Below are 13,415 nucleotides of genomic sequence, written 5' to 3'. Positions count from 1 at the left end.
ATGAATGCAAGACTAAGATAAGCATTATCGTTAAAACTAAGAAAGGTGTGTTGAGATGGTTAGGGCATGTCAATCGAATGAGCGAAGATCAAACAGTCGAACAACTTTAGTGGGCAAATGTGGTTGGTTATAGAAGCAAAGGAAGACCAAGAAATACTTGGCATAATATTTTTTTCTAAAATTTGGGCGTGGTCAGGCCAGGAGTCGGAATAATCGCCGGTTATGTATGAGGAGATGGATGAATGTGGAGGAGGCGAAGATCGGCGGCGAACAGACATGTGACCTCTCTGGTGGTCTCCGATGGCATGAATTCTGTGCTTGCGAATATCCCCTTAAATAAACTTAAAACGAAATTGCACATTACAGATATATATTTCAAAATAAATTAATTTTCAGGATAAAAAATTAATAATCAACTAATAATGTTCGTAGGGTAGAAAGGGTTATCCGGTTGACATGAAAATGTCCGCTCGCCTATTGCCCTCAAGCCACTTCTCATTGGATTGTCCAATTTAACCCCCTGAACGTCAATCACATGTGTGTTTCTCGGACAATAACAGTAATTTCAGTGTGATTTGTTACAAGGAAAATAGTTACTTGCCATGAGGCAATAATAAACTAGTTTTCCCTATATGCAGTTATTATAGAACTCTTTGCTTGACTGCACTGAATTCTTAATAGTAATATGCATATCCATATGGTATATGATATAAATTTCAAATCACTTTTAAATATATATAATGTACAGTACTTTTAATTTCAATCATAAAGTAATTTTACTTAAAATTACAATTTTATATCTTTATTAATTCTGTCGATATCTTTAAGGCGGGAAAATCAATAGCCCTTAATTTAATTTTGTTAAAATCAATGTAAGGTTTAATATAATTGCATTGTTTGCTTAAAACATCGGTTTATATACGAAAAATATACTTTCTTAGAAATAAATAGATGGCTTTGAAAAGAAAATATTTAAAAGTAAAAAAATAGTTTTAAAAATATATATTTTTCGCCAAATTTCAACATATAATCTAAAAAAAAATGTGATCGGAAGATACGTGCGTCTCCTCGGGCAGCCGGTTTGTATATTTTAGGGTACACCATTAAGAAAATTATCTACTTCATTTAAAATATAAATTACATTTATTTTTTTTTGTTATCAACTCCCTTAGTTCAAAATCATAATGAAGGGAATTTGAAAAATATCATAGAAATTTTTTTAAAAAATCTACAACATTTTGAGTGCGTCCAAGTACTTGTTCACAAAATCTGGATTATCTCCAATTACAGGAGTTATTTTCATATTATTTTTTGACATCTCATCAAATACAAGAGAAGATATATTATACATATTATAATACTAACTAAAAGGCAATCATAGTTCATTGTTGAGTAATTTGAGGACCATTGTACGCTAGTTTAACTATTGCCCTCTTAATCAGATAAAGGCGCCTAAACAATTATTTATAATATAATATATAAAACTCATTTCAAAATATGATTTAAAAATTACGTTTTGAAAATGTAACTCCAGTCTTGTATCATTGTTATAGATATCCCATTGTTAGGATTATAATTATATCTTGCTAAGTATTTCATTCAATTGTATCTGAGTTACACTGCATAATTGTTTATTTTTTTAATCACTAAACTTTCAAGGTCCTCATTGATAAAATGCCTCAGTCTTAAGGCGTAGATCGGAATTAGGCACTTCATTCTCAAACAATGGGTGCTGGTTAATTCTCAAACCTATTTATTTTAATAGTTATCTTAAAATGTGCGCACGAATGTAGGCATTTCTGTAAAGATAAGATCGTCAATGTTGCAATTATTGCAATATATTTGCTACCAAAAGCTCAACAATAGGATACAATTACCTTTACCTTTTTATGTATACCAATGGAATTACAAAAAGCATTTCAAGAAATTTGTGTAATGGTCAGCACGCTCGGCTACCGTTCTGGAGGTCCCGGGTTCGATTCCCAGGGGGGGGTCAAATAAATATAGGTGATTTTTTCACTGTAATATTTATTCAATATAACCTTGAAATAATTTCTTGAAATAATAATAATAATAATAAAACCCTTATCCGCACCCCAATGGTGCATAGGACACTGTATCATATAAACGCAGTGTTATCTTGATCGTTAACTCATGAAGGAAAGGCGATCAGCCCTCCGCTTCAGGTACCAGTCCAGGGTAATATTGAATAAATATTAGAGTGAAAAATTAAAAAGATAACATCGGAGTATAATCGATTTTTTCTTAATTTTGATACGAGGGAAAATGTAAAATATTTTAATAGTCGATATTTAGAAGCAGAACAGTGAAAAATTATGAAAAATTTCTTCCCGACTATACAAAATTGTTTGAAATTTCATAAAAAAATATAAATTAAACATCCATAGTTTCGGATGTTCGCCGCGAGCGATGTTACGACGTTACGTTACGACGAAATGCTCCGATCAGTCCCCACCTTTACGAGTTATGGAGCGTTTCGACTCTCGAGTTTTGGAAGTAGACAAGATTATGTTTGTGAATGTGATGACACGTTTTCAAAGATGTCCTTCATTTGGTGTGGGTATGTCTAATTTTTGAAAGGGACAGATTTAATACAGATTTACAGATTTATTGGAATGAGAATGTGGAAAAAGAGTATTCAGTTGACAAAAATTTATGAGGTAATGTGACATAAGGATCTACCGGACTTGGTGGTGTCCTATTCGGAAAATGTGACAAAACGAATTAGACAAACAAACGAGCCATGTGACATCCTTGTACATAATTTAAAAAAAACCCTTATCCGCACCCTAATGGTGCATAGGGCACTGCGTCATATAAACGAAGTGTTATCTTGATCGTTTACACATGAAGGAAAGGTGATCAGCCCTCCGCTTCAGGTACCAGTCCAGGGTGATATTGAATAAATATTTATTAATATTACAGTGAAAAAATCACTTATATTTATTTTACCCCCCTTGGGAATCGAACCCGGGACCTCCAGAACGGTAGCCGAGCGTGCTGACCATTACACTACGAAGGCGGACAAAATTAATTTAGATTTTTTTTATTTAAATGTACATAATAAGCAAGGAAAATTTTCCAAGGCAACTAACAAATATAAAAAATAAATATTAACTCCTTACTACCACAAAACAGAGGCAGACTAAGATTTGACTAACTTTTAATTGCAATATTTTGTCATTTTGCCCGATAAGTAGAAACATCGTGAGAGACACGCAACCAATTAATATTGTATAACTTGACACTTCTGCAAAGGAAAACGGTTCAAGAACACACGTGGGACTGCAATCTTTCATTGTTTGGATTCAGATTAATTAACCGTTTCCAAGGTAAGGAGTTGGCAAGAAGTTTTTGAGATTGTGACCAACGCCAAACTTGTATACCTGTGTATACTTGTGTACCTGTGATGGTCTTGTATGCCCACTATTGAAGCGTATTACGCACAATGTGTGAACATGTTACAATATCGTAACGGTGATCTGCTAACCTTAGCCGATAACACAACAATGACATTATCAAGCATCTAAGTGTCATAATCGACATTATCAAGCATCTAAGTATCGTAGAACTTTCTATACTTTTACAATTTTCGTTGTTTTAATTAATATATATCGCTCACTCCTTTTTAACAACGTCATATATCAAAAATCGTCAATTTTCAGTTGTACACGTTTTCGGAATGGCCAGAAAATGTACTATATCCCAGCATATTTTTAACTTAATATTCACCCGGCACAGTATGGTTTTGAAAAGAAAAGAGTCATTGAAAGGAACTGTTAACAAAAATTATAAAAATATTTTTCAATATACTTATATTCTAAAAAACAAAAAATACCCGATATACCTTCTTTAAAATTATCAGGCATGAACAGACGTGTGACCTCTTCGGTGGAATAAATTCTATACTCGGCAATATCCCCTTAAGAATTAAATTTAGGCACAGCGTGTAAAGTAATAGCATGTTACAAATTGTCAATAATGGCTAACATGTTGATTTTAAATTTAAATTTTATCATATGTACGATATTATTAATTAATAATTTACAGATCACCTTGTATGCTATGATATCTAAAGCGTTATTATGAAACAATATAAGGTTATCAGACTCTATGTACCATTGCGGTTTATAACAAATAACATATGTCATTAATAATAACAACATACCGTATTAATTTAAATGATTTTTCAGCCGTTAAAAATAATCACTTACAGTGTTAATGTATGTTTGAATAATACAAAACATAATAAAAGTAATTATTTATTTTATCGTATTTATCTTATCGTAAGCCAGAGTGAATGGTGCACTAAACTCAGTTTTAGCTAATAAAAATCTATCAGCGGAAGCTAAACTGGCAGTACACAATGGAGTTCTGGTTCCAACCCTTATGTATGGAAGCGAAGCACGGAGTTGGCAAAAGAAGGATGAAAGCAGACTGAATGCAGTCGAAATGCGATCCCTCAGACGAATGTGTGGCAAAACGATGTTTGATAGATATTCGAATGATGAAATAAGGAAAGAATGTAAGGCTGAGATAAGCATTATCGATAAAATAAAGAAAGGTGTGTTGAGATGGTTTGGACATGTGGAGCGTATGAGTGAAGAAAGAACGGTTAAACAAATTTATGAGGCGAATGTAGTTGGAAAAAGAAGCAGAGGACGACCGAGGAAAACTTGGCACAATCAGGTATGTCAAATACTTGAAAGCGGCCGGGTCAGGAGTCGTAATAATCGTCGGGTATGTATGAGGAGATGCATGAATGTAGAAGAGGCAAAGAATGTTTGCAAGGACAGAGTGGTGTGGCGTCGATTCTCTCTGCCTACCCCTGCGGGGAAGCGGCGTGATGGTTAGTTAGAGTTAGTTCGTAAGCCTTCTCGAAATATTTCAAACAATAATTTATTATTATAAATGATTTTTAACGTGTAACCTCATATGCCGCTCACTCATGTCAAGAACGTCGTATATCAAAAATCGTCGATTTTCAGTTGTGCATGTTTTTGGAATGCCCAGAAAATGTTTTATATCCCAGCAAAAGCGGCATATTTTTAACTTAATATTTACCCGCTACAGGGCAGAAATTGTTGGTTTTGCATATTAAAGAAAAGGTATTGTTTAATTATTTTTTAAAAATAAACTTAATGTTTTTCAAATGGAGAAAAAACATTCAGGTTTACCTAAACAGATCTGTTGCACAGTAAAAAGTTGCTTGATATTTATTTTTATACATTGTATTATATTTTTAAACTTTTAAAACGATCTCCTGAAAAATCAAGTTTTTTGACGTTGTTGAATCCTTTCAACAACGTCAAAAAACTGTGTCACTCCTGTGAGAGATGTGTAAAAAAAATCACATGTGCCCAATATCTTAATATGTTTATCTTTAAAGAGATGTCATCCTTATGTTGGGAGTGTTTTTGCATATAGTTATCTTGAACGTAAAGATTGAACCCACTTTTGAGCTCTCAACATAGATGAAGAAGAATATGGAAGTATTGATATTTACAAGGCTTAAACATATAAGCCCAGACTTTCATATTCTTCTTCATCTATGTTGAGATGTCAAAATGTTAAAATATCTCCTAGATAAGAAATACACCCATATTTGTGAACAAGTATTTGGACACGTTTAAAATGTTGTGAGTAGGTACTCTCATGTATGTAAAGCATATAAAGTAGAAGCCTAAATAGGGTCACGATAAGCGGTGCTGCATAAGCCGTAGTTAGATTTAGGAGTCACTTGGGCGTAAGGTAATTAAAAAAAAACATTAATAATGTAGACCTTATGAATCAGTTTTTTAAGGCTTAGTTTCCATTTGATATAAGCGAATCAGATTATTTTTACTGGTTTTACATATGAAAATGTTATTATTTCTGTGTTTCATAATGTGTTTAATTTATATTTTAATAAACTGTTTATTTGTGTTATAAAGGTTTAATTTGATTACAATGAAGGAAACCAAGCTAAAAATTCGTCTAGAATAAAAAAAAAATCAATGCGTTCTCCAAATTTGTAAACCGACGTTTTTGTAAATAATTTATTATTTCTCTGTTTAAAAATATAATTGAATAATATTTAAAAAAATAACGTTTATTTCTGTTATAAAGGTTTAATTTGATTACAATTAAAGAAAGCAATCTAAAAATTCGTGCAGAATGTATAATACTCGTACATATATTTTTAATGATTTCGTAAATTTTCAATCAGAAGTTTTCGAAAAATGTTTTATAACCTATTTCTATTTTTAATTATGTATTTGAATGTAATTTTTTTTTTTGCTCATTTCAGTTTTAAAGGTTAAATTTGATTACAATTTAGGAAAACAATCGAAAAATTCGTGCAGACCACCTATATAATAAATTTTTAATGAGTTTGCAAATTTTCAAACCGATGTTTTTGAAAAATGTTTAAATATAGTATTTGAATTAAATTGCAAAAAATACTTTTTTCTATTACAATAAATATAATAATGATAATAAATTTGGATAATTTAAATAGAACCATTTTCGTAAAATACTACCTCAAAGGCGCTTCACTGTGAATGAATTGGGGAAAAGGTGTAAATGATTTAGAAAACAAATTTGTTTTTAGTTTTTTTTTTCTAAATATCATCCCACTCTCAAACCATTGCATTGGTGGAAGAGCATTCCACGCCATCGTTTCCGCAACAGCAAAGACACGCTCGCTAAATTTAGTGCGCTGGTTGCGAGCTGGTAAGATCACTTTGCCCAATACAGTTGTTGTAGCCTATCGAAGCGTGAGACGTCTATCAACCAATTCATTTGGATACTCTGAGATCTTCATCCTTAAGATACTCTGGAGCCATATTATGTATTGATTTACTCATGAGTAGGCAGAGTTTATACTCAACCCTTTCGGGAAAGCGTAACCAGTGCAGTTTGTGAAGTAGTAGTGGGGTGATGTGACTGAATTTATAAATTCCAAAAATCAGTTTAATTTTCAAATAAAAAAACAAAGGTTCAATTTGATTACAATAAAGGAAAACAATCTAAAAATTCGTGCAGAATATCTTATATAATATATTTTTAATGTATTCGCAAATTTCCCCAACAGATTATTTTTTGATATCTCATCAAAGATGAAGAAGAATATGGAAGTCTGGGTATTTACGGGGCTGACGACAGTCATAGGCTGGTTGAAGTGATCACTTTACACACGTGTAACATTCACCAATTCTACCCATTATTGACAACCATACTACTCAAATTCTTGGAAATTCTATATATATGAAACAAATTTGAAACATTTACTAAACAGAAGCTTTTTACTAAGCAGAAACTCTTTTTTTCCTTAACAGACGTTTTTGCACTTGTTACTTTTGCCAAAATCGGGACGAAACTATCTTAAGTTGTTTATCAGCTTACCCAATCATTTATATCAACGAAGGACAATTCAATTTAGATTCACGAAAAACTATTACAATAAATATGAAAAGTTTGGATTTCGCAATCCGCTCATAGAAAATATCATAAGGCATAATAATCGCTGTAAATTATATCATTTTTAAAAGTCATTTGGCGACCGTGAATGGACTCAGTACGCAATAACCTACATTACTCTGAAAAACTGTAATAACCGACCAGTTAGGCACTGTGGAAATTGTTGACGATGAAATCGCTGATACGAAAAAATATCGTGGTCCTGACATCATATATAAATTTTTATACATAATGAAATAACTGTATAATTTTTAAACTATTTTTGAAAGAATTGTTTAACTTTTCTTGAATGTTTTTCGCAGATACTTTGTGGCACATTTTATAAACTTTATAAAATTAAACAACTTTGTTGTAACCACTTTTTTATTATTAGTACACTTTAACTAGAAAAAAAGGATAAAATAAGACAGCCATTTATGAAAAAAACAGTCACAAAATTGTTTAATGTATAAGGGTTTGAAAATGTATGATGAAGTGCCTGAATGTATGAAGAATGAAAAGAGTCTGAAAGAATTAAAAAATAAATGTTGTGTGTACTGTAAGGCAATGTAAATATATATGTTTATGTATGTATATATATATAAATATAAACATATATATATATATATATATATATATATATATATATATATATATATATATATATATATATATATATATATATATATATATATATATTTATTTTGTGTTTGAAAATGTTGCGGAATGCATCGAAACACGTGGCATAGTAGATTTTAAAAAATAGTGGTATTTACTAACTAAAACATTAATTAAAAATGAATTTAAATTGAGTGAATTCAAGAAGTGTGTTATAATAATTATCACATATATGTGAGTCAAGAAACGTCTATGGTTTGAAACAACTTTTTTTAGCAGATATTTTCATAAAATGTAAGCATGATTTTTTTAGAGTTGTTTTACTTACTAGAGTATGCCTGAAAATATCATATAAAAATTTTATAAAACTTTATTTTTACCACTTATTTTATTATTCACAACATATGAAAAATGCCCTGTAAATACCCAGTAGTTTTTTTTATCTATGTTGAAATATCAATAAAATAATCTTTGTAAAAATAACTCCACTAGGTGGAGCTAAATCCAGAATTTATGAACAAAAATTTGAACGCACTCACAATACCGTTATATAGTACGCTAATATTACACAATCTACAAGATTTCTACGTTTAAACTCAGATTGAATCAATAACCATACCTGTATACGGTATTCGTCGCAGTCTTCTAAATATCTACATTAAAATCTGGTTTACGTCTATCAAATAAATTGTATTGCGTAAGGATTAATAAAATACATAATTTAGATTGCTCCGATTTCAGTTTTATCAGCGGGCAAACCTCCACCGCGACGTATTTGATCGTCAAAAACGCCGCACACTTTATTAGAGTTATTTGTGTTTATTGTAGTTTATAGTTCTCCTGTCTTACGTCATTACGTCGGTTTCCAAATCGACGCAGTGACATGGCCGAGTATAATATGTGGCAGCCTACAAGACCTGTCACGGCGGGTAATAATTATACAGGCTGTTTCAAATCTAAAGGTCGAGACTCAGCCACTAGCATAATCGTATAACACGGTCTCAAACACTTTCCATTTACGGAATAAAAATCATAATTTATCTGCAAGTGTGTAGAATTTGGTGTCTGCATCTTGGTGACGTGTAAAACTGAAGTAAGATCATTGTTTATAGACGTCATATCGCTCACTCCTTTCGACAACGTCATAAATGAAAAAACTTGATTTTTCAGGAGATCGTTTTTAAGTTTAAAAATATAATACAATGTATTCAAAATAAATATCAAGCCACTTATTGAACTTTTTACTGTACAACAGATCTTTTTAGGTAAAACCTGAATGTTTTATCTCCATTTGAAAAATATTTAGTATATTTACAAAAAATAATTAAACAATACCCTTTCTTCGAAATTCCAAAAAAAAAACACTTTCTGCCCTGTCAAATATTGATACTTAGGTGGGCTTATCCCGATTCTAGGAATTCCTGAAACCGGTTGGAAAAAAGTAACAAAAATGAAAATTGTTAAAAATGAAGGTTTAGTTTATAAAGTTAAAAAAATGTATATTATAATATAATTAAAACGTAACTTTGTTTTAAAATCACTATTTTATGGTGTATCAAAACAAAGTTACATTTTAATTATAAATTGGAAAATCACAAAGTTAGTGCTTCAAATATGAATTATATTTAAAAAAAATGTGCCATAAAGTCTCTGCAAGAAATGTTAAAGAAAAAGATTAATTATTACATTAAATTTACTAAAACGAATTTCAATTGTAAAAATTAATTTCATCGAGGTATTATACCAGAGGACATTCTGTATTTAGCTATTGGTGCCGCAATTTCGTTTAGAATCGAAGAGAACTTAACTAAGAAGTGATTTCTTTTAACTATATGTCATAACACGTCTGTTACAGATATTTTTTTCGACTTCCGACATTATAACGCGAGTTTTTTGTTTATGTAACTCCGGCGACTCGGTTCCAGCTCCAGTTATCATTACGTTTTTTAATGGATTGAATATAATAAAACGTACTTATGCATACTGTCGATATGATAAATTAAAAATAAATAAACGGATATTACATAACAAATACCAGGTAGTGAGAAGAAACAGAATTGAACGTGTATACAAAGTTGTATGTCTCACATTAATAATGAGACATTTTCAGAGAGTTGTAACATTGTGGATATACACAGAACCAAATATTACGTTTAAAACGGATGTATTTTAAGGTTTATTTGGACTAATTATGGCAATTATTTTTACACCACATTAATCATTTTTCCTGAGTGATATTAGATTTGGTATTTATAATTTAGAGCCATAGTATTTTAATCTGCATTAATGGTTAAATATTTAATTGTACGTCTTGAAAACGTTACAAAAAATGTCCCAGTTTCAATTTATAAGGTATATTAATTGATTCGTTTACTTATCAAATTGTTATTAATTAAACTGTTTAATTGTATTTTTAAGCCTTTATTTACGAAATCCAATTAAACGTATTTCATTAATCATTTTACTTTTTTTTAATATCTCAACTTAGATGAAGAAAAATAGGGAAGTTTGGGTATTTACATAGCTTGTGACCTGTTATGTGCTCTTTAAGTGATCACTTTACACACGTGCAACATTCACAATTCTAATACTAATTTTTCCGGAACTCCTAAACAAATAATCAATCAGTAAAATTTATAAATAATAATACATTTTACATTATAATGTAATATTTTTAACATTTCAAATTTGTTATTTGACATCTCCACATATATGAAGAAGAATAAAGGAGTCTGTTTATTTACAAGCCTAGCAACCTATCATAGGCTGGTTTAAGTGATCATTTTATTTATAGTTTATATTTTTTGTAATTGTGAAAATTTTCATATTATCTTTTGACATCTCATCAAGATGAAGAAGAATATGGAAGTCTGGGCATTTACGGGGCTGACGACCGTCATAGGCTGGTTTAAGTGATCACTTTACACACGTGTAACATTCACCAATTCTACCCATTATTGACAACCACACTACTCAAATTCTTGGAAGTTCTATATATATGAACCAATTTAGAAACCTTGTTCTTGAATCACTAGAACTTCACTAGAGACATCTATTGGTGAGATGTAAAGAAGCTTTTTATTAAGCAGAAACTCTTATATTAAATGACTCCTGTAATTGGAGATTATCCAGATTTTGTGAACAAGTATTTGGACACACTCAAAATGTTGTGAAAATTTTATTACGATGTAATAGTTGTTTTCATTACCAACATGAAATTTAAATATTCAAAGAAAGTATTTTCGTAAGAGGAATCTATTTTTATACTTCGTATTTCCATTACCATATTTCTAAATGCGACGATTGAAAAATGAGTGAAATATCGGTCACTAAAATATTTTTAATACATTTAAAAATGCTAAAAATAAAGTATAACAAACATTTACATACACTGCACTGAATCGATTAATATGATATCGTAGATAAGAGATATATACATATGTACTCACTTATAACGTAATATATATGTAAATTTAATTATAATAAATAAGTAACCGTTATATATTACTTTAATTATAATATATGACCCCCAACTGTGCGCTACAGGGTGTCACAAAATACATATTTAAAAAAAAATCATTATTCTTCTCCGTCTTATTCCTCATTGCTGAGGGTTTTGACCCTTGCAGAAGCAACGACTCTTCTCCAGTTATCACTTGACTGCACTGCACGTAGCGCTCCATTATAATTTTATACATTTCGAATAAGTACATTAAAATTTTAATTAAGGCATTTATCAAGAAAAAGGGAGGTATATTTCCGATATTTTCAAAGAATGATCCATTATTTTAAATTATATAGTATACATTATTTGTGTTAATAATAAAACCCTTATCCGCACCCCAATGGTGCATAGGGCACTGCGTCATATAAACGCGTGTTATCTTGATCGTTTACACATGAAGGAAAGGTGATCAGCCGTCCGCTTCAGGTACCAGTCCAGGGCAATATTGAGTAAATATGACAGTGAAAAAAATCACTTACATTTATTTTACCCCCCTTGGGAATCGAACCCGGGACCATTACACTACGGAGGCGGACAAAGTAGCGTATTTCACGGATAATTTGTTGATGAAAAAATATTTATAAGTATGGCAATATGAACGATAACATTCATGATAATGTATGTCACATTTTTTCATAGCTTCTGTGTACAATTATGTACATAAAATTTGTGACATTTAGTCACTTTTATCCTTCTTGTGTCAAGTCCATGCTTCACTTCCATGCATTGGTATCAGGAATCAGGACTCCAATGTCAGGTCAGGAGTTGGAATGATCGGCGTGCATGAATGTGGGAGAGACGAAGATGGTTTACAAAGACAGATAAGTGTGATGTTCTATGCTCTCTGCCTACCCCTGCGGATTGAAGACGTACATTTAACTACCATTTTTTTTTATTTCTCACAATTGTTATTTAACTATTTACTAGACATAGACACCATAAATGACAAACACGCAAAGCGTTTATTTTTGAGTCAATTATTTATTAATTTGATTCACCGAGGAGGTTCCAGAAAATGGTATTCCCAAATAAATAATTATGCTTCTAAGTATCAAAAATTTTCAATTCTTAAGAGAATAGGGGTATTAGTAAATTATTTATTCAAATTTGTCAGCTGGATTATGTATTGAATTTTCTCATTGCGTTTTATTTGTTCCAGACCCTACAAATATAAAAATAGCCAACACTTGTATTATTCAATACTACTGTCATTACCAAATACTTGAAAATTTTGAATTTGATTAATTTAAGTAGAAAATGTTACCTTTTTCTTGAATAAGGGCGGTATGACGGTATGACGCATTTCGTAAGTACGTGGAAATTATATAATCTCTTCATTCTCAGACAATTTTGTAAAAATAATAGTCAATTTCCATTTTCTTTTGTTGCCAAGTAAATTGGATTTCGCGTTTCCCCCAAGGAGACAATTCCAATATCTTTTACATAAGGAATCCTATAAGTGTTTTGGGCTTTTCTCATTTAAATCGAAATATCTATAGGGAATTCAATTCAGAAATTTAGACGCACAAAGGTTTTTTTTTCTTTTCTTTTTACCGAATAAAACAGCCTACGCAATATGAGGGTGGCAAACAATCTCCGACATTTCAGTAAGTCGCTAGGAGGGCTGAAGGGACTATGGTATTTCATTAAAATTTCTCATGGAATTTTCGTAAGTCAATATTGTTTTCTTGAATGTTTTTATAAAGTCAATATTGTTTACTTAGACGGACTCGTGATTTTTGCTGAATATTTTGCTACATATATACGAGTATATATTCATATATACTCGCATATAGCCCTTTAATATGACAACAACCATATAGTTTAACCT

At 30.9% G+C, this 13,415-nt stretch overlaps 1 protein-coding gene across 1 annotated transcript in view; it reads left to right on the top strand.

Annotated features, from left to right (window-relative positions):
• LOC148309369 (uncharacterized) overlaps positions 1-13,415 on the top strand; it is a 210,693-nt gene that overhangs the window by 30,177 nt on the left and 167,101 nt on the right. The gene's annotated exons all lie outside the window — the stretch shown is intronic.

Source organism: Brachycentrus maculatus, unplaced genomic scaffold, assembly GCF_059751285.1.
Source record: "Brachycentrus maculatus isolate JH-2025_06_01 unplaced genomic scaffold, ASM5975128v1 h1tg000126l, whole genome shotgun sequence".
In the NCBI taxonomy this organism is placed as follows: Eukaryota; Metazoa; Arthropoda; class Insecta; order Trichoptera; family Brachycentridae; genus Brachycentrus; species Brachycentrus maculatus.
This window is presented reverse-complemented; position numbering and strand designations above follow the sequence as displayed.